This window comes from Myotis yumanensis, unplaced genomic scaffold (assembly GCF_028538775.1).
Source record: "Myotis yumanensis isolate MYYU_CA2020_CCGP unplaced genomic scaffold, mMyoYum1.0.hap1 SCAF_28, whole genome shotgun sequence".
NCBI lineage: Eukaryota > Metazoa > Chordata > Mammalia > Chiroptera > Vespertilionidae > Myotis > Myotis yumanensis.
Window position 1 is genome coordinate 617,501 of NW_027223779.1, and position 17,844 is coordinate 635,344.

General features: G+C 49.5%; 1 long non-coding RNA gene and 1 pseudogene across 1 annotated transcript in view; both read right to left on the reverse strand.

The window, feature by feature from the left end:
- The window catches only part of LOC139000768 (uncharacterized), a 1,129-nt gene extending 955 nt beyond the window's left edge, over positions 1–174 (reverse strand). Inside the window, exon 1 of the long non-coding RNA XR_011469710.1 lies at positions 1–174. This exon is cut by the window's left edge and continues 143 nt beyond it. This is a non-coding gene — a long non-coding RNA (uncharacterized lncRNA).
- Positions 175–15,935: 15,761 nt separating this feature from the next.
- Positions 15,936–17,730, reverse strand: LOC139000772 (THO complex subunit 1 pseudogene; annotated as a pseudogene).
- Between the last annotated feature and the right edge of the window lie 114 nt (positions 17,731–17,844).

A 17,844-nucleotide genomic window follows, 5' to 3' on the forward strand; every position in this document is an offset into this window, starting at 1 on the left:
ACAGCGCCTGCGCAGTCGGCAGACAGGGGGGCATGAATGGAAGGCAGTGGATCGCCATACTAGCACTTTGGATGGAGGCACATCCATTCTAAATAACACAAAGCAGTACCTGTACCTCAAATGGAAACTTCTTTCGCAGACATGAAAAATGCAGGTCACTTGGACACTATGGACGGCTTTGTCGTGTAGAAATGGGCAGGGGTGAATTAGGCATTCTGAACTTTGTCCTCCTTTGGGTTTGTCCTTGTGATCCAAAGGAACTCTCCCCAGCCAGGAAAGGTATGAGGTGGACTGAAGTGGACCACAGTGGGGTTTCTGGCTGGAAACCACAAACCACACCACTCGCGGCGACCGACCGGGTGTGCCGTGCCGTGCCCTGCCATGCCCCAGAAAGTCATAGTCAGGACTGAACCGAGGACCTTCCTCTTTCTCTTTCTTTTTTCTTTCTTTCTTTCTTTCTTTCTTTCTTTCTTTCTTTCTTTCTTTCTTTCTTTCTTTCTTTCTTTCTTTCTTTCTTTCTTTCTTTCTTTCTTTCTTTCTTTCTTTCTTTCTTTCTTTCTTTCTTTCTTTCTTTCTTTCTTTCTTTCTTTCTTTCTTTCTTTCTTTCTTTCTTTCTTTCTTTTCTCTCTCTCTCTCTCTCTCTCTCTCTCTCTCTCTCTCTCTCTCTCTCTCTCTCCTCTCTCCCCCTCCTTCCTTCCTTTCTTTTTTCTTTTTATTTTATTCTATTTTTTTGGCCCTTCAACCCCCTAAACTTGGTTCCTAGGGGTAGGGGACACACCTCTCCCTCTTCTACTCCAGCTTACTCGCTCTTCCCCTTGCCTCAGATTTGAGTCTCTGCCAAGTGCAAACAGCGGGCGGCCTACTACAGAGCCTTGCAGTCAATGGGTAGTCCTTATTCTTGTGTGGGTGACCTTAGTTGAACTTCACACAGGTTGTTTTCTGCATAGGTGGCATTCGAGGAAAACAAACAAAAAACTCAGAATAAGAGCCATGCCCGGTGTCATTAACTAACGAGGTCCTTTGGCATCCTCTCTTCTCCAGTTTCCCTCCTGCCTCCCTCCAATTCTCTCCCTTCCTCTTGCTCCCCCGCTCCTCCACTCCATTCCAGTCTATTCCACTCACCGCCCCCCCCCCCCAGATTCTGTCCATCCTGGGGCTCACACACAGTATACATACATACATACATACATACATACATACATTCGTCCTACACCTGAGTATCAACCAAAGACTTGGAAACAATGAGGAGGAGACTCAAGAAGTAATGCCATTCAAAACTAAACATTAAGTCATTGTGTAAATTCTGTGAAAGGAAAAGTGGATAGGGTATGCCTGTAAATGGCATAGCTCTCCCTGCTCACCTAGCCTTTTCAATGACAGCACCCACCCCATACTCACCCCCTTACTGTCATGGATGCTTTTCATGATCCCTGAGAGGAAGAAAATATCCCCTGTTGCTGAACCCTGGCTTTTCAACACTGCAGATGACCCTCTTGGACAGATGCAGGAACTCTCTCCCTCCCAGTCCCAGAGAGGATGTTTTGACCCACCCTTGATCTCTTTCTTGGTTTGTTTTCTTTCAATGGTGGTAAACACAGACCTCCTTTGAACCTTTGATAAGCCTACAGTTTACATTCACACTCCTTTAGCTTGATTTTTAATACAACTCCCGGGGTCAGGATCACGACTTTAGAGTCAGGATTGGTTCGCCCCATGAGAGGACTCCTGTGTGTGTGTGTGTGGGGGGGGGGGGGTGGCGGGGGGGGGGGGGGGATTGCCCGCTTTGCTTTCTCCCGCCTCCCTAAAATGTCACCAGTGGATTTCATGTAACCCACGTACGGTCTCCTCCTGGGATTGGAGTGTATAAAATAAGGGGGCCGACATTGCCATTCTTTGGAACATCATCTCCCGCCGTTGAGATTGTGCTTCCCGGCGTACGAGCGACATTTCTGGACAGTTTGGCTGAAAGACACTCACAGAAATTCTGCACAGGTTGGAGGATTTCTTACATTGTTGACAAATGCCACACACGCACACATGTGTGTGCACTTGCTTCACGGTTGCCACCTGTGGGGCTCTTTCAGGTTCGTCCATTTAACTTCCTCTTTTTCACAGGGAGGAAGGAGGCAGCGAGTGTAATCACCAGTGAGTGTGTGACATGAGACTGAGGATTTCCCGTGGAAAGCGGGTGAGCGGACGGGTGGGCGGAGGGAGGGAGGGAGGGAGGGAGGGAGGACACATCCATCCACCCACTCATCCATCCATCCATCCATCCATCCATCCATCCATCCATGGACAGAAATTAAAAGTTTAACAAACAAACAGTGATGGTGAGTAGTCATGTCCTAGGCTGCTACCTTCCCTGACAAAGGTCAATCTTTCTTTTTTATAGTGTTTTTATTGAGTTCAAAGATGGGGGGAAAGAGAGAGAGAGAGAGAGAGAGAGAGAGAGAGAGAGAGAGAGAGACATCAATGATGAAAGATAATCATGGATCCACTGCTTCCTGCACACCCCCTCCTGGGAGGTGGGGTGGGGGGTGGGGGGGGGGGGGGGCGGGCGGCGGCGCCGGGGATCCATCCCGCAACCCGTGCATGTGCCCTTGACCTGAATCGAACCTGGGACCCTTTAGTCTGCAGGCCGACGCTCTATCTCCCCTGAGCCAAACCGGCTAGGGTGTAATTTTCCTTTTTAAATCCCCTTATTTTTATTGAGTACGTTGCTGACTGTTACCTATCCTACGCCAACCTAAGTAAGAGAAGTATGTGTCTGTCATTTTATTTTAATTTTTATCCAATCCCAGAGGTTTCCTGCCCCCCCACCCCCACCCCCGCTTTGCCTTCTCTGGCCTCCCTCATCTATCACCAACGGAGTTCATGTAACCCACTTACATCTCCTCTTTTGCTTGACATGTATACAACAAGGTTAAAACACACACACCCTCCATTCTACAGAGTGTTATCCCATTATGTTGAGAATCTGCTTCCTGGCAATTGCCTCAAATGAACTCACAGACATTCTCCACAGATTTGAATCTTTTTTGATGTTCACACATCCATCCATCCATCCATCCATCCACGGGGAAGTTAAAGATGAATGATAAAAGGGTGTCTGTCGTGAGTGGCACACTTGGAGCGGTGTGTGCGGTGGGGGGTGGGGGTGGAGGGATGGATGATCAAAACCGGCAACTGGAGCAGAGTGTGCTGGCCGGTCTGGTGACCCGGGGTTATTGAGTCAAATCATCCCTCACCAGGCCTCCCGCGACCCTCATCGCTCCACTCCCACCTATGTCTCTCCTCCTAGGGGATCTAAGACGCCGAGATCTACTGTTGACCTTCGCCTTGGACCCTGGACTCACGCCCCTCAAACCCCTCCCTCTCGCTCCCCACCCCCCCTCGCGGGATTCCTAAACGGGTGAGGGCTGGTTCCTGGGTTGGCCGATAGAGGGCACTCTTTCCCACCCGGACAGGCCGGGCCGGTTTTCTCCAACAGCCTCCCTCCCTCCCTCCCTCCCTCCCTCCCTCCCTCCCTCCCTCCCTCCCTCCCTGAAGTTGGTGAGCTGCCGGCCTGAGGGTGGGGGAACTCGGAGAAGCCCGAGGCGAGGGAGGTCCGAGGCCCTGACGTCACCGGAGAGCTTTCTGCATTTGAATGAAGCAAGCCCTGGAGTGAGATCCATTGGAATGAATCGCCCTGACCTCCCTCCTCCCCTCCCGCTTGCTCCATACCCCACCCCCTACTCCCCATCCCCCACCCCAGCGCTCCCTTCCTCTCAGCCCTCAGGTCAGGGGACTCTCAAGGGAACGCGGCCCGGTTCCCCATCTACGGAGACACATGGGTAGCGAGCCGAGCCGAGCCGAGCCGAGAGTGAGAGGCGAGAGTGAGAGGCGTCTCTGCCAGCCTCTGGGGCTGCTTGGGGCCATTCTGAGCGGGGAGGGTCCCCCATGAATCGGGTCGCTCGGGCTCTGTCGTGGAAGTTCATCATGGAGAAAGGACTGTTGGCAAACAGACATACGTTTAGTCCATCTCCAGGTGAGATTCCTCTCGGGATGTTCCCTTTTTAAAAATCATCATTCTTGCCCTAACCGGTTTGGCTCAGTGGATAGAGCAGCGATGGCGAACCTTTTGAGATCGGCGTGCCAGCATTTTGAAAAATCCTAACTTAACTCTGGTGCCCTGTCACATATAGAAATTTTTTGATATTTGCAACCATGGTAAAACAAAGACTTATATTTCTGATATTCATTTTATATATTTAAATGCCATTTAACAAAGAATAAATCAACCAAAAAAAAAAAAAAATGAGTTGTGTCATAGGTTCGCCATCACTGCGATAGAGCGTCAGCCTGCGGACTCAAGGGTCCCGGGTTCAATTCCGGTCAAGGGCATGTACCTTGGTTGCGGGCACATCCCCAGTAGGGAGTGTGCAGGAGGCAGCTGATGGATGTTTCTCTCTCATCGATGTTTCCAACTCTCTATCCCTCTCCCTTCCTCTCTGTAAAAATAAATAAATAAATAAATAAATAAAGTATATTTAAAAAAATAAAAACCATCACATTCTCCCCTGTTGGTTCAGTCTCTGGCTCATTGAAGTCTACAAACACACGACCCTTCTAATAAAACCCCACAAAAACCAACAACCAACATATGTGGGCGTCACTGGCTTAAAGACAGACATGCAGACAGACAGAGACAAACCTCTGAGTCCCTATCAGGTGAATTGGGGACGATTTGAGCAGGAAAATATAGGTTGCCCCTGTCCCATGCCCTCATTGAAAGGGGACAGGTTCTGATTTTAAAACAGCCGTCTGTCGGTCGGTCGGTCGGTCGGTCGGTGGGGTACCCCTACCTACCGCTGTGGGCACACAAGCTTGACTCCCAGGGAGAGGGAGACTTGGTTGGGTAGGGTTAAGAACGGGGAAAGTAGCCCCGGCCGGTCGGTCGGCGTCTCCGAGAGCTTCAGGACCTTCACCTCTTAGGATCATTGCCGTTTTTCCAAAAGCGGTATGAGTGAGGAGAAGGGGAGATTCCCTCTCACAGTCCTCGGAGCATCCCTCGGTTCGCTTCTGTGTGTTTTCTCTTGGTAAATCCAATTTCTGTCTTTTGTTGTTGTTGTTTTCTACACTCTTCCTAAGGGTGACCTGGCTTCTGACAGCAGAAACAGACGCCTCTACCCTTTCACAGCGGACCTCATGGACAGACTCTGTTGCCTCGCCCTCAGAAACCAGCAGGTGTATACGTCGTGTTCACGGAAAAACATGCAAACCCGTAGAGAACTTTCATGAGTTTCCTTGAGCCAAACTGTCCACACTTGCCGGGAAGCAGAACCGCAAGGGGTTTGGACAATGCTCCGGAGAATGGCTGTTTTTCACTGTGTTTTATTCATTCTTTCTCTAAATTATTATTTAATACATTTTTATTGATTTCTGAGAGGAAGGGAGAGGGAGAGAGCGATAGAAACACCCGCTACTGGGGATCGAGCCCACAACCGGGCCTGTGCCCTTGACTGAAATTGAACCCGGGACCCTTCGGTCTCCAGGCCGATGCTCTACCCACTGACCAAAACCGGCTGGGGCGTTACTTTGTTTTATACGTGACAATCCAATCCAAGGAGGAGACATACGTGGGTTACAGGAAATCCACTGGTGATAGATGAGGGAGGGAGGGAGGGAGGGAGGGAGGGAGGGAGGGAGGGAGGGAGGAAAGGGGGGGTGGGGTGGGGAGTGGGGGTACACCTCTGGGATTGGATATAAAGCAAAATGATAGATGCATACTTCTTTTTTAAAAAATACATTTTTATTGATTGCAGAGAGGGAGGGAGAGAGAAACATCATTGATGAGGGAGAATCGGGGATCGGCGGCTTCCTGCATGCCCCATAGTCGGGCTCGAGCCCGTGACCAGGGTGGGCATGCTCCCTGGCCCCGAATCGAACCCAGGACCTTAAGGTCTGCCACAGGCTGACCTCGGCTCTACCCACTGAGCCAAACCGGCCAGGGCTACACCTACTTCTTTTCCTGAGGTGGGTGCAGGATAGATAGTTAACAGGCAACAATACACGTGATAACAATAACAATGAAGGAATTTATGGTCTCTTTCCTGCAGGGCACCCAGGGGCATTTGCTTGTGTGTGTGTGTGTGGGGGGGGGGGGCGCGGAGGTGGGGGGAGGGGGAGAGAGTAGGGGGGCTAATGTTACAAGCTCCTCTGACATTTCAGAGGTGTGTTGTCTTACATGCAAAAGGACCATAGGTTCAGTTAAGGTAAACGCTGACCTGGTCAGGGAAGACTCAGGCCTAGGACGCGACTACCCACCACAAGTGCTCTTAGTGACAGCCTCCCTTCAGACCATCCCTGCGGTCGATTTAGGCCTTTCAGGTTGCAAGACCGCCAGGCAGGCCTTCCCCTGAGCTCGTCGGGTTAGCATGTGGCCCCTTTCGTCGTCCACAGTTGTGTGGGAATAAAGGAGTCATCCTTTCTGTCAAAGAAGGGAGCTTAGGCTGCCTCCATTTTGGCTCCAGGGACTTGGCCGCCGCCATTTCGAAATGGCATAGGTCAACCCCTCCCTCTTATCCTCTCCACACCCCCCCCCCCCCACCCCCGTTTTAATTTCGCTGCTTTGTTTCTCTTTTAAACAAATCCACATTTCATTTATGTTGAAATAAACTGTACAAAATTAACTTTCTTCACCGAAAATAACAGCTATGTTTTCTGTATTCTTCCTAGGTAAACTACAAAACGCATTCTTGTAGGTTGTCTAGGTTTCGCTTATAAATTGAGACGCGGCAGTAGATGTATCCACGGAAAAAGACAGAATGAAACAGACCGATCTGTTGTCAGGATCCATGGCCTCTGATCCTGTCTTGACCGTGAAACGGAAGTGTTCCGCATATTCTAGCTTATGGAGCCCTAACTGGTTTGGCTCAGTGGATAGAGCATCTGCCTGCTGACTAAAAGGTCTCAGGTTGGATTCCGGTCAAGGGCACGTACCTTGGTTGTGGGCACATCCCCGGTAGGAAGTGTGCAGGAGGCAGCTGATCAATGTTTCTCTCTCATCGATGTTTCTAACTCTCTATCCCTCTCCCTTCCTCTCTGTAAAAAAATAAATAAATAAAATACATTTAAAAAAAATAAAAATCATCATTCTCCCCTTTTGGTTCAGTCTCTGGCTCACTGAAGTCTACATACACGTGACCCTCCTAAAAAAAACAACAACAACAACAAAAACCCACCCCCACAAAAACCAACAACCAAGTAAGTTGGCATCACTGGCTTGAGTCAAACTGTCCACACTTGCCGGGAAGCAGAACCGCAAGGGGTTTGGACAATGCTCCGGAGAATGGCTGTTTTTCACTTTGTTTTATTCATTCTTTTTTCTAAATTATTATTTAATACATTTTTATTGATTTCTGAGAGGAAGGGAGAGGGAGAGAGCGATAGAGACGTCCAGGATGACAGAGGATCACCCGTCCGCTGCTTCCTGCACACCCGCTCCTGGGGATCGAGCCCACAACCGGGCCTGCGCCCTTGACTGTAATCGAACCCAGGACCCCTTCGGTCCCCGGGCCGATGCTCTACCCACTGACCCAAACCGGCCGGGGCGTCACTTTGTTTAATACGTGACAATCCAATTCAAGGAGGAGACATAAGTGGGTTACAGGAAATCCACTGGTGATAGATGAAGGAGGGAGGGAGCGATGGAGGTACCAAAGTGGGGCGCGGGGGGGGGGGGGGGGGGGGCGGCCTCTGGGATTGAATACAAACTGAAATGATAGACGCACACTTCTTTTTATTTATTTTATTGATGTTTTACAGAGAGGAAGGGAGAGGGAGGGAGAGAGAAACCTCATCCATGAGAGAGAATCTTGGATCGGCCGCCTCCTGCACGCCCCCTAGTGGGGCTCGAGCCTGTGACCCGGGCGGGCATGCGCCCGGGACCCAAAATCGAACCCGGGACCTTAAGGTCCGCCGCAGGCTGACCTCGGCTCTACCCACTGAGCCAAACCGGCCAGGGCCTCACCTACTTCTTTTCCTGAGGTGGGTGCAGGATAGATAGTTAACAGGCAACAATACACGTGATAACAATAACAATGAAGGAATTTATGGTCTCTGTCCTGCAGAGCCCCCAGGCGCATTTGCTTGTGTCTGTGTGGGGAGGGGGGGGGGGGGGGGGAGGGCGCGGGGCGGGGACGGCGAGATGTTCCAAGTTCCTCTGACATTTTATGGCATAGGTATGTTGTGTCTTAGATGCTAAGGTAAACACTGACCTGGTCTGGGAAGACTCCGGCCTAGGTAGGACGGGACTACCCACCACTACTGCTCTCAGTAACAGTCTCCCTTCAGACCATCCCTGCGGTGGCTTTAGGCCTCTCGGTTTGCAAGACCGCCAGGCAGGCCTTCCCCTGAGCTCGTCGGGTTAGCATGTGGCCCCTTTCGTCGTCCACAGTTGTGTGGGAATAAAGGAGTCATCCTTTCTGTCAAAGAAGGGAGTTTAGGCAGCTTCTCTTTTGGCTCCAGGGGCTTGGTAGCCGCCCTCTCTCTTATCCTCTCCACCCGCCTCCCCCTCCTCCCCCCCCGCCCCCCCCGTTTTAATTTCGCTGTTTTGTTTTTCCATTAAACAAATTTACATTTTATTTATGTTGACATAGACTGTACAAAATTGACTTTCTTCACCGAAAATGACAGCGATGTTTTCTGTATTCCTAGACCAACTACAAAACGCATTCTTGTCGGTTGTCTCGGTTTCCCTTATAAATCGAGACGCGGCAGTAGATGTAACCACGGAAAAAGACGGAATGAAACAGACCGATCTGTTGTCAGGATCCATGGCCTCTGATCCTGTCTTGACCGTGAAACGGAAGTGCGCCACATATTCTTGCTAAAAAGCTTATGAGGATATAGGCTCAACAAAGGAATGTAAACAGCGACACCCAGATGTGGGTGTAAGGATGGCGGGTTCTTTCCTCAATGTTTCACAGTCATTTGTTTAAGATCATCGAATAAAGACAAAAATCCACACCGAAATCCTTGTCTGGCAAGCTCACGTTTCTTTCACTAGCTGGTCATTTCACTGTTGGTTACAGATTTCTCGTAGCACACTTAAAACTCCTGCTAGTCAGAGGTTAGTCGTGAGCTTCGTTGCACAATTTTATGAAACAGGTTCCTCCCACACCTTCTCAAAATTTATTTCTTCAAAGAACTGATAACTCAATGCCCAACAACTGTGACAATGAATGTGATGTCTGCAATGACCTCACTAAAACAAGCCCAAAGTGCCATCGGCAGAGATCACGCAGAAGTGCAACGTGGCGCTTCCGATGATGCCTGCCGCCCTCTGGAAGAACAACAGTTCGTTCTCCAAAGCATGAGAGTTCACACCGGGGCCATTTAAGGAGAGGATCAGTGGCTACTCTACCCAAGAGATCCAGTGATTAAGTGACCCACCTATATCTTACAGCTTTTCTCTGTTTCCTTTCAAATTTCTCAGATTTTTTTTCAATATCAGATATAAGAGAGAACGCATTTTAAAAGTCCCTCGGGTATTTCCGACACTTTCGGAATTATCTGTAGGAAGCTCTGACTTAGTTGTGTAGACTTTGATGTATGTGTCCACCGTTAAATCCAAATCGTGTTTCACATCGAAATGCATGTTAAGCAAAGCTAAGCTACTTGACCTTTGCCCTGTCAAAGTGTTCCTCGGGTGTGCTTTGAGACGCGCTTTCGACCGTTTTCATAGCGTTCGTTCTCAACCTTCATCACAGGGAGAATTCGTAGGACCTTTAGCAATGTATAAACATGAGGAAAAAACTTGATGTCTGGCAGGTGGAGGGGGCCATGGTGGATGGGAGCTCTATATCTTTTCCTCTGGGTTTCCACTTGATTCTCCAACAACGCAGCTCAGCCGAGAGTGCCGCATCGGGATTGGGTAAGTCGCTGCCGTACATGTCAGCCTGGTGCTCCTCCGGCGTATTGAATTTGAGCCGTCCCGTGACAGAGGGGACCAGAGATCAGCATTGAAGAGCTTTGGAGGAACTGTTCTGAGACTATCTCTTTCAGTTCCTGAACAATGTGTTCCACTGTTGTGACGCTTAGAGGCTCTTTATAGCACCTCTCGGAAGTCGGCTGAGACTCCAGGTGCCCTTGCTGAGCTCTGCGGAGCTTCCCGGGGAGCTTCATCAGAATAGCAAGTGTGGTTGCCAAATCGGTGGCTTCCTCAAACCAAAATTCACAATAAACTTCAATATCTTCCATCACTTCATGTAGCGAATGCAGCGCCTGCAGTCGAGCTACTGGCTGCAGAGAAGACATCAGAGGTCTGACCCTGGAGATTTTTCCCAGAGGCTCCTGTGAAAGGTAGAACGTTTTTAAGAACAACAATGGTAACCACGAAATCAAAATCTGTTGCTGCACTGCAGAGTGCGAATGCTCGGCCCGCTGTACAGTTTTCCCATCTACTATGTGTGTCCTCATGTATACCGCCTACACAGAAAACAAGCGCTTGCAGGAGCTCCACTACAATTTCAAAAGCATCGTGCCTGCCCGCCCGCTGAGAATGGCACATTTCCTTCAGTTCTTTCTCGCTTTCTTCATTGTTCTGGAAGAGGACAGAAACGACACTGTCAAGCTCTAAAAGCGGTTGTGGTGACGGATGGAAAAAAGATCAAACTTCCTCCACTGTTCCAAACGCAACAGACGCTCCCGTGACAGGCACCGATCTGGCCCACCTCGGACTTCAGGCACAGGGAAGAGCAGAGTGTGTGGACAGCTTGGGGAGGGATGTTTCTCCAAAAGTCTAGAAGCAACAGCTTTCATTTTGGAAGGAAAGCCACTGGACACAATGTAAGCCTGGCCACGACAATATTCCATGCGTAATCCCCACTTCTCGGGTCTCGTCGTGGGAAATGTCACAGCCAAAATTTCGGCAGCGGCTTCGGAAGGCAGGAAACCCACAGATTCCTCTCTCAGGTCACGAGCTTCGTCAGCAAGCCTCACCAACGCGGGCAGGTGCTCTTCCCCTGCTGTGTCCACTACGTGCGTGCGTCCATCCCTCTGTCAGGGGCCATGGAAAAGAAGGGAGAGTCTCTCACTCCCCTGAGCGTTCCTTCCCCGAATGCGGCTCTCACGGATCTCTAGCATCTGCTTCTGCTTGTACTTTTGAACAGAACGGTGCGTTGACTGCTGTGGTCTCAAAGGGCTTTCTCAGAGAGAACCTCTTCACCAGAATTTATCGGGCACTCCGACAGTGCCTGCATGCCTGCCTGCCTGCCTGCCTGCCTGAAAGTTATCGGGAGTGAAGAGGCCTTCTGGGATTTCATCAGCTTCATGTCCATCTAGAGCAGTGGTTCTCAACCTTCCTAATGCCGCGACCCCTGAATACAGTTCCTCATGTTGTGGTGAACCCCAATTTCATTGTTACAGATTGAACATAATGAAAGCATAGCGATTAATCACAAAAAACAATATGCAATTATACATGTGTTTTCCGATGGTCTCAGGCGACCCCTGTGAGAGGATCGTTCGACCCCCAAAGGGGTCGCGACCCACAGGTTGAGAACCGCTGATCTAGAGGTATCTTTTGTTTTCCCATAAGAATCAAAACTGCAAATAAAGATTTTAAAGTATTCTTTTGTTTACTTTCTCTTCAAGGGTTAAAGGTAAAGTGTCTTCATCCTGTTCTTAACCCGCTTCTGTATTGGAGTTCTGAGCAAGGCTGTTGTTGATCGCTCTATGTTTGTTTTTGTTCCTGTTCAGAAGTTTCGTCAATTTTTTTTCCTGTTTCCATGTCCTGATTTCATTTTCGCTCAATTCTTTTATTCGTTTTCTATGTCTACATTGTGGATTGTTCAAATGATTGGTAAGATCACCTATTGTTGGTATTACATTATCTCGAAGAACTGTCCTATAAGGAAGGACTAGTTCTACAGATCATAGAGGTCTCAGAGTGTTTGGCACATCATCGATATTGTTTATTGAGTTGTTCAGGTGTTTTATCTTCTAAGTTTGCTCTCCTACAATTTCCCACCCACTTCTGGCATCTGGCCGGATCCCTCGGGAACCTGAAGAAGGCCAAATCTGACTGCATGCTCTTCCACGTGCAGTCCGCCGGCGCCGTCGCCCCCGCCCTCCCCCCCAGAAATTTGGCATCTTCGCTGGCGCCCCACCCCCTCCACCCGGGGCCGGTCCAGCACTCCCCGCCCCCCATGCCCAGCACTGTCTTAATAACACAAAATGCAAGTACAATACATTGTACAAGTATGCTTTTCACTACATGGAAGTGCAATAATACATTTGTGTGGCTTTTTAAAATATATCTTCATTTATTTCAGAGAGGAAGGGAGAGGGAGAGAGAGCCATAGAAGCATCTACCATGAGAGAGAATCACCCATGGGCTGTCTCCTGCACACCTCCTACTGGGGAGCAAGCCCGTGACCCGGGCCTGCGCTGGAATGGAACCCCGGACCCTTCGGGTCCCCAGGCGGATGCTCTACCCACTGACCAAAACAGGCCAGGGCGGCACTTTGTTTTATACATGACAATCCAAGGAGGAGATGTAAGTGGGTTACAGACAATCCACTGGTGATAGATGAGGGAGGGAGGGAGGTGGGAGAAAGCAAAGGGAGTGGGAGTGGGGGTGGGGAGTGGGGCGAACCTCTGGGATTGGATAAAAAGTAAAATGATAGACACATACTTCTTTTTTGTAAAATATATTTTTATTGATTTCAGAGAGGATGGGAGAGAGATAGAAACCTCATCGATGAGAGAGAATCTTGGATTGGCAGCCTCCTGCACACCCCCTAGTGGGTCTCGAGCCCATGACCCGGGCGGGCGGGCATGCGCCCGGGACCCAAATCGAACCCAGGACCCTAAGGTCCACCGGAGGCTGACTTTGGCTCTACCCACTGAGCCAAACCGGCCAGGGCCTCACCTACTTCTTTTCCTGAGGTGGGTGCAGGATAAATAGTTAACAGGCAACAATAGCAATGAAGGAATTTATGGTCTGTCCTGCAGAGCCCCCAGGCACATTTGCTTGTGTGAGTGGGGTGGGGTGGGGTGGGGGGAGGGGAAGGGGATGGAGGCGGGGCAGGCTGGTGCGGGGACGGCAGGATGTTACAAGTTCCTCTGACATTTCAGAGTTATGTTGTGTTAGATGCAAAAGGACCATAGGTTCAGTTAAGGTAATCACCGACCTGGTCAGGGAAGACTCCGGCCTCAGATGCAACCAGCCACCACAACTGCTCTTAGTAACAGTCTCCCTTCAGACTAGACTTGTGGTCGCTTTAGGCCTTTCAGTTTGCAAGACCACCACGCAGCCCTTCCCTGAGCTCATGGGGTTAGCATGTGGCTCCTTTCGTTGTGCACAGTTGTGTGGGAATAAAGGAGTCATCCTTTCTGTCAAAGTAGGGAGTTTTAGCCTTAACTGATTTGTCTCAGAGGATAGAGAGTCTTCCTGAAGACAGAAGGGTCCCGGGTTCGAGTCCAGAGAAGGGCACCTGCCTGTGGTGTGGGCTCCATCCCCAGTGGGGGGGCGGGGGCGGGGCACGGCGTGCAAGGAGGCAGCCGCCATCTTGGCTCCAGTGACTTGGCAGCCGCCATTTTAAAAAATATATATTTTATTGATTTTTTTACAGAGTGGAAGGAAGAGGGATAGAGAATTGGAAACATCAAAGAGAGAGAAACCTCAATCAGCTGCCTCCTGCACACCCCCTACTGGGGATGTGCCCACAACCAAGGTATATGCCCTTGACCGGAATTGAACCCGGGACCCTTCAGTCCGCAGGCCGATGCTCTATCCACTGAGCCAAACCAGTTAGGGCGGCAGCTGCCATTTTGAAATGGCAAAGGTCAATCCCTCCCTTTTATCCTCTCACCGCCGCTCCAAATCCCCCGTTTTAATGTTCGTGTTTTAATAGCACGAAATACAAGTACAAAACATTGTACAAGTATACTTTTTACTCCACGGAGGTGGAATAATACCTTTGTGTTGTTGTTGTCATTGTGTGTGTGTGTGTGTGTGTGTGTGTGTGTGTGTGTGTGTGTCTTTTAATATATCTTCGTAGATTTCAGAGAGGAAGGGAGAGGGAGGTAGGTAGAGAGAGAGAGAGAGAAACACCCACGATGAGAGAGAGAATCACCGGGTCGGCTGCCCCCTGCACACCTCCTACTGGGGATCAAGCCCTCAACCCGGGCCTGCTCCCTGAACTGTAATCAAATCCAGGACCCCTTCGTTCCCCAGGCCGATGCTCTACCCACTGACCAAAACCGGCCGGGGAGTGACTTTGTTTTGTAAGTGACAATCCAAGGAGGAGATGAAAGCCGGTTACAGAAAATCCACTGGTGATAGATTAGGGAGGGAAGGAGGGAGGGAGGGAGGCAAAGGTGGGGTGGAGTGGAGTGGGGAGTGGCGGGGGGCGGGAGGAAACCTCTGGGATTGGATAAAAAGTGAAATGATAGCCCTGGCTTGTAGGCTCAGTGGATCGAGCGTCAGCCTGGGGACTGAAGCTTCCCTGGTTTGATTCCGGTCAAGGGCATGTGCATGGGTGGAGGGCTCGATCCCCAGTTGGGGACATTCAGGAGATGGCCAATCCACGATTCTCTCTCATCATTGATGTTTCTATCTCTCTTTCTCTCTCCCTTCCTCTCTGAAATCAATAAAAATATTTTTTAAAAAAGTAAAATGATAGACACATACTTCTTTTTTTTAAAGATGTATTTTTGTTGATTTCAGAGAGGAAGGGAGAGGGAGGAAGAGAGATAGAAACATCATCCATGAGAGAGAATTATGGATTGGCCAGCTCCTGCATGCCCCCTAGAGGGGCTGGAGCCCGTGACCTGGGCAGGCATGAGCCCTTGACCGGAATCGAGCTCTCCCTGCTCTCCTTGCCTTTTCAATGACAGCACCCACCCCATACTCACCTCCTTACTGTCATGGATGCTTTTCACGATCCCTGAGAGGAAGAAAATATCCCCCGTTGCTGAACCCTGGCTTTTCACACTGCAGATGACCCTCTTGGACAGATGCAGGAACTCTCTCCCTCCCAGTCCCAGAGAGGGTGTTTTGACCCACCCTTGATCTCTTTCTTGGTTTGTTTTCTTTCAATGGTGGTAAACACAGACCTCCTTTGAACCTTTGATAAGCCTACAGTTTACAATCACACTCCTTTAGCTTGATTTTTAATACAACTCCCTGGGTCAGGATCATGACTTTAGAGTCAGGATTGGTTCGCCCCATGAGAGGACTCAGTGTGTGTGTGTGTGTGTGTGTGTGTGTGTGTGTGTGTGTGAGTGTGTGTGTGTGTTAGTGTTTTGGCGTGTGTGCGTGTGGGTGCCCGAGCGCGCGTGCGCATCTGTGTGTGTAAATCCGCAGTCACGCATGGACACTTCTTGATCTGAATGGTCCTTCAGCATCCATGAGCACCCTTCAGCCCCTGCCTTGTCCCAGACAGCGTCCCCTGCTTGTCCCTCCCCCCTCTTGTCCAGCCAGAACTGGGGAAGTCCAGTCATCTGGCTCTGCCCTCCCTAGAGGAGGCTGCAGGACGGGCGCTTGCATTGGCGCTTCTCGACCAGCAGAGGGCAGGGCTGGCTCTCTGGCCCCGCCTGGGCTGGGCCATCTGGTTGACTTCCAACCACCCGCCCCCCGCCCCCCTCCCCCCTCCCAGCCTTACCCCACTCCCTCTCAGGATGGATGGTTAGGCCTGGCTCAGAGACCAAGTCCGCGCCAGGCCACATGGGCCTGCAGAAGCCTCCGCCCCTTGAAAGGCTGGATCAATGTCATTTCTAAGGAGGTTTTCCTGTGGGGTTTTTCTGTTTGTTTGTTTGTTTTTTTTTATTGGTTTATTATTATTATTATTATTTTGTTTTTTGGGGGGGGATTTCTTTTTTTTAGGAGGGTTTTTTGTTTTGGTATGCTTTTTTTGTTTTTGTCAATTTTTTTGTTTGTTTGTTTTTTCTTCTGCTTTTATATATGGGATGACGTGGAAGGAGCAAGAATGTTCCATTGTTCACCCAATCTGTTGGCAAAAATCTCTATTTTCCCCCTGTCACAGGTTTGTCTCGGCGAGCATCAGGACCTTCATTTCCCTTCGGTACATCATCATGATCTTCCTCATCTTCACCCTCACCCGTTTTTCTGTCTTCAGAAGGAGGTGGTGATTCCTTTGCTAGCTTTCTTACCATGTGTTCAAGATATTCTGGCAAACTTTTGAACTGTTGTTTGTTTGGCTGGAAGAAGTGAGGGCTTCTCCGTGCTAACAGTCTCAGGGCTCTCCAACCATAATTTGGATGGTTCACCACCTTATATTCCTTTTCAATCATGCTTTCCGGGTCTGCCTGTTCAATGGCTTCTGCAAAGAATTCCTCCAAAGTTGGCATATAGCCTCTGGGGGCTGATTTACAAGCTTCCATATTATCTGGGCAGAGATCCCAAAGGCTTGTTATGGCCTCGTTTCTCTTCAGAATCTTTGTGCTGGGCCCTTTCCACAGGAAGTCCAGGAAGTCCTCTGGTGCGGTTCTCTTTCGTACTGCTCTCGTAGGCTTAGTACCTGATGTTCTTTCCTTCACAAAACTTGGGCAGCCTTCGTTTTTCCACTTGTTCCAGTTTTCTTCCGTGGATAATATATGCTCTACCATCTTTGAAAATCTCTCTCCATCGGGTGGGTTTTCAGAGAGCAGTTGATAAACTGATTTTGTGGTGCCTTCAATCCAGAGTGACTGCTCATCAGTTAAAACATGGTTTGAACTTTTGGATTTCACCTGTCCCTTGAGATATTGGAATAAAATGAGATACTGCAGGAGAATCTGTCGGCGAAAGTTACTGTCACTCAGCTGTAAACCCAGCAACTTTTCACTTGTTAAAAATTTTGCAGCATATACATGCTCTCCTCCTGCCCTTAATTCTCCCATCTTTTTTCTCGAGGCCTGAGTATCATCTAATTTGTAATTCTTGAAAACAGCCAGGACTTCTTCTGAGTACCTGCGGAAAGTTTTCCATGCCATCTTCTCATAGCATTGCACAGGGTTCCTGAAGTAATCCTGAAGGGACCAGAATTTGCGGTACAGGCTGTGATCCATTGGAATGGAGCAAGTTGTTGGAGCTTCATCATCACCCATGTCACCTTGGTCTACGTCCATTCCTTCTCCTTCATCTTCAGCTTGCTTCTGACCCAAGGTGCTTTCCTGCTCATTGGTATTGAAAACAGTGACATTTTCCAGATTAAACTGACCCTGCAAGTTAAGACCGGATCTCTCAGGTAAAGGGAAAAGCCTGGCCAAAAAGAGTTGAATCCGTGCACGGAAAAGTGTGTGCGGGGCTTTGGATAATCTTCTTAAGAGGTCATTGCACGTACGTAGTAAATAAGTTTTCCCAGCAGACTTCCAAGTAGCAACATTTTTTCCCACAAACGAGAATATTGTGTCACACTGATCCAAAGGCAGACATTCCAAAGCGTCTGCCAACAAGACAGCAGGTGTCGCCACGGTGCAAATCCCTTCAGTGACTCCCCCAATAGCAAGAGAAATAATAGCTAAAACATTTTCACACGACGAGTGATTGATCATTTCTTCTTGCAGGACACCTCTGAAAGCTTGGTCAAGGGTACATTTCTTTTCGTCTTCAGTTCCAGGTAACTGGCTGAAGGTATTCAACAATGGCTTGATATTTTTGTTGTTCAGGGCTTCTCTGGTAGACTTGGTAAACCGCGTCTGCGCTTCGGCTACACTGAAGCGTGGCCGTGTAGGAGACATCTTCGCAGCGGCGCGTGTTGTGGGAGCCGAAGCCCAGCAGGTGCAGGGGTTCCCAAACGTGTGGACGAAGTCCGTGAAGAAGAAATGACACGGAGACAGTGCGGTCAGTTGATC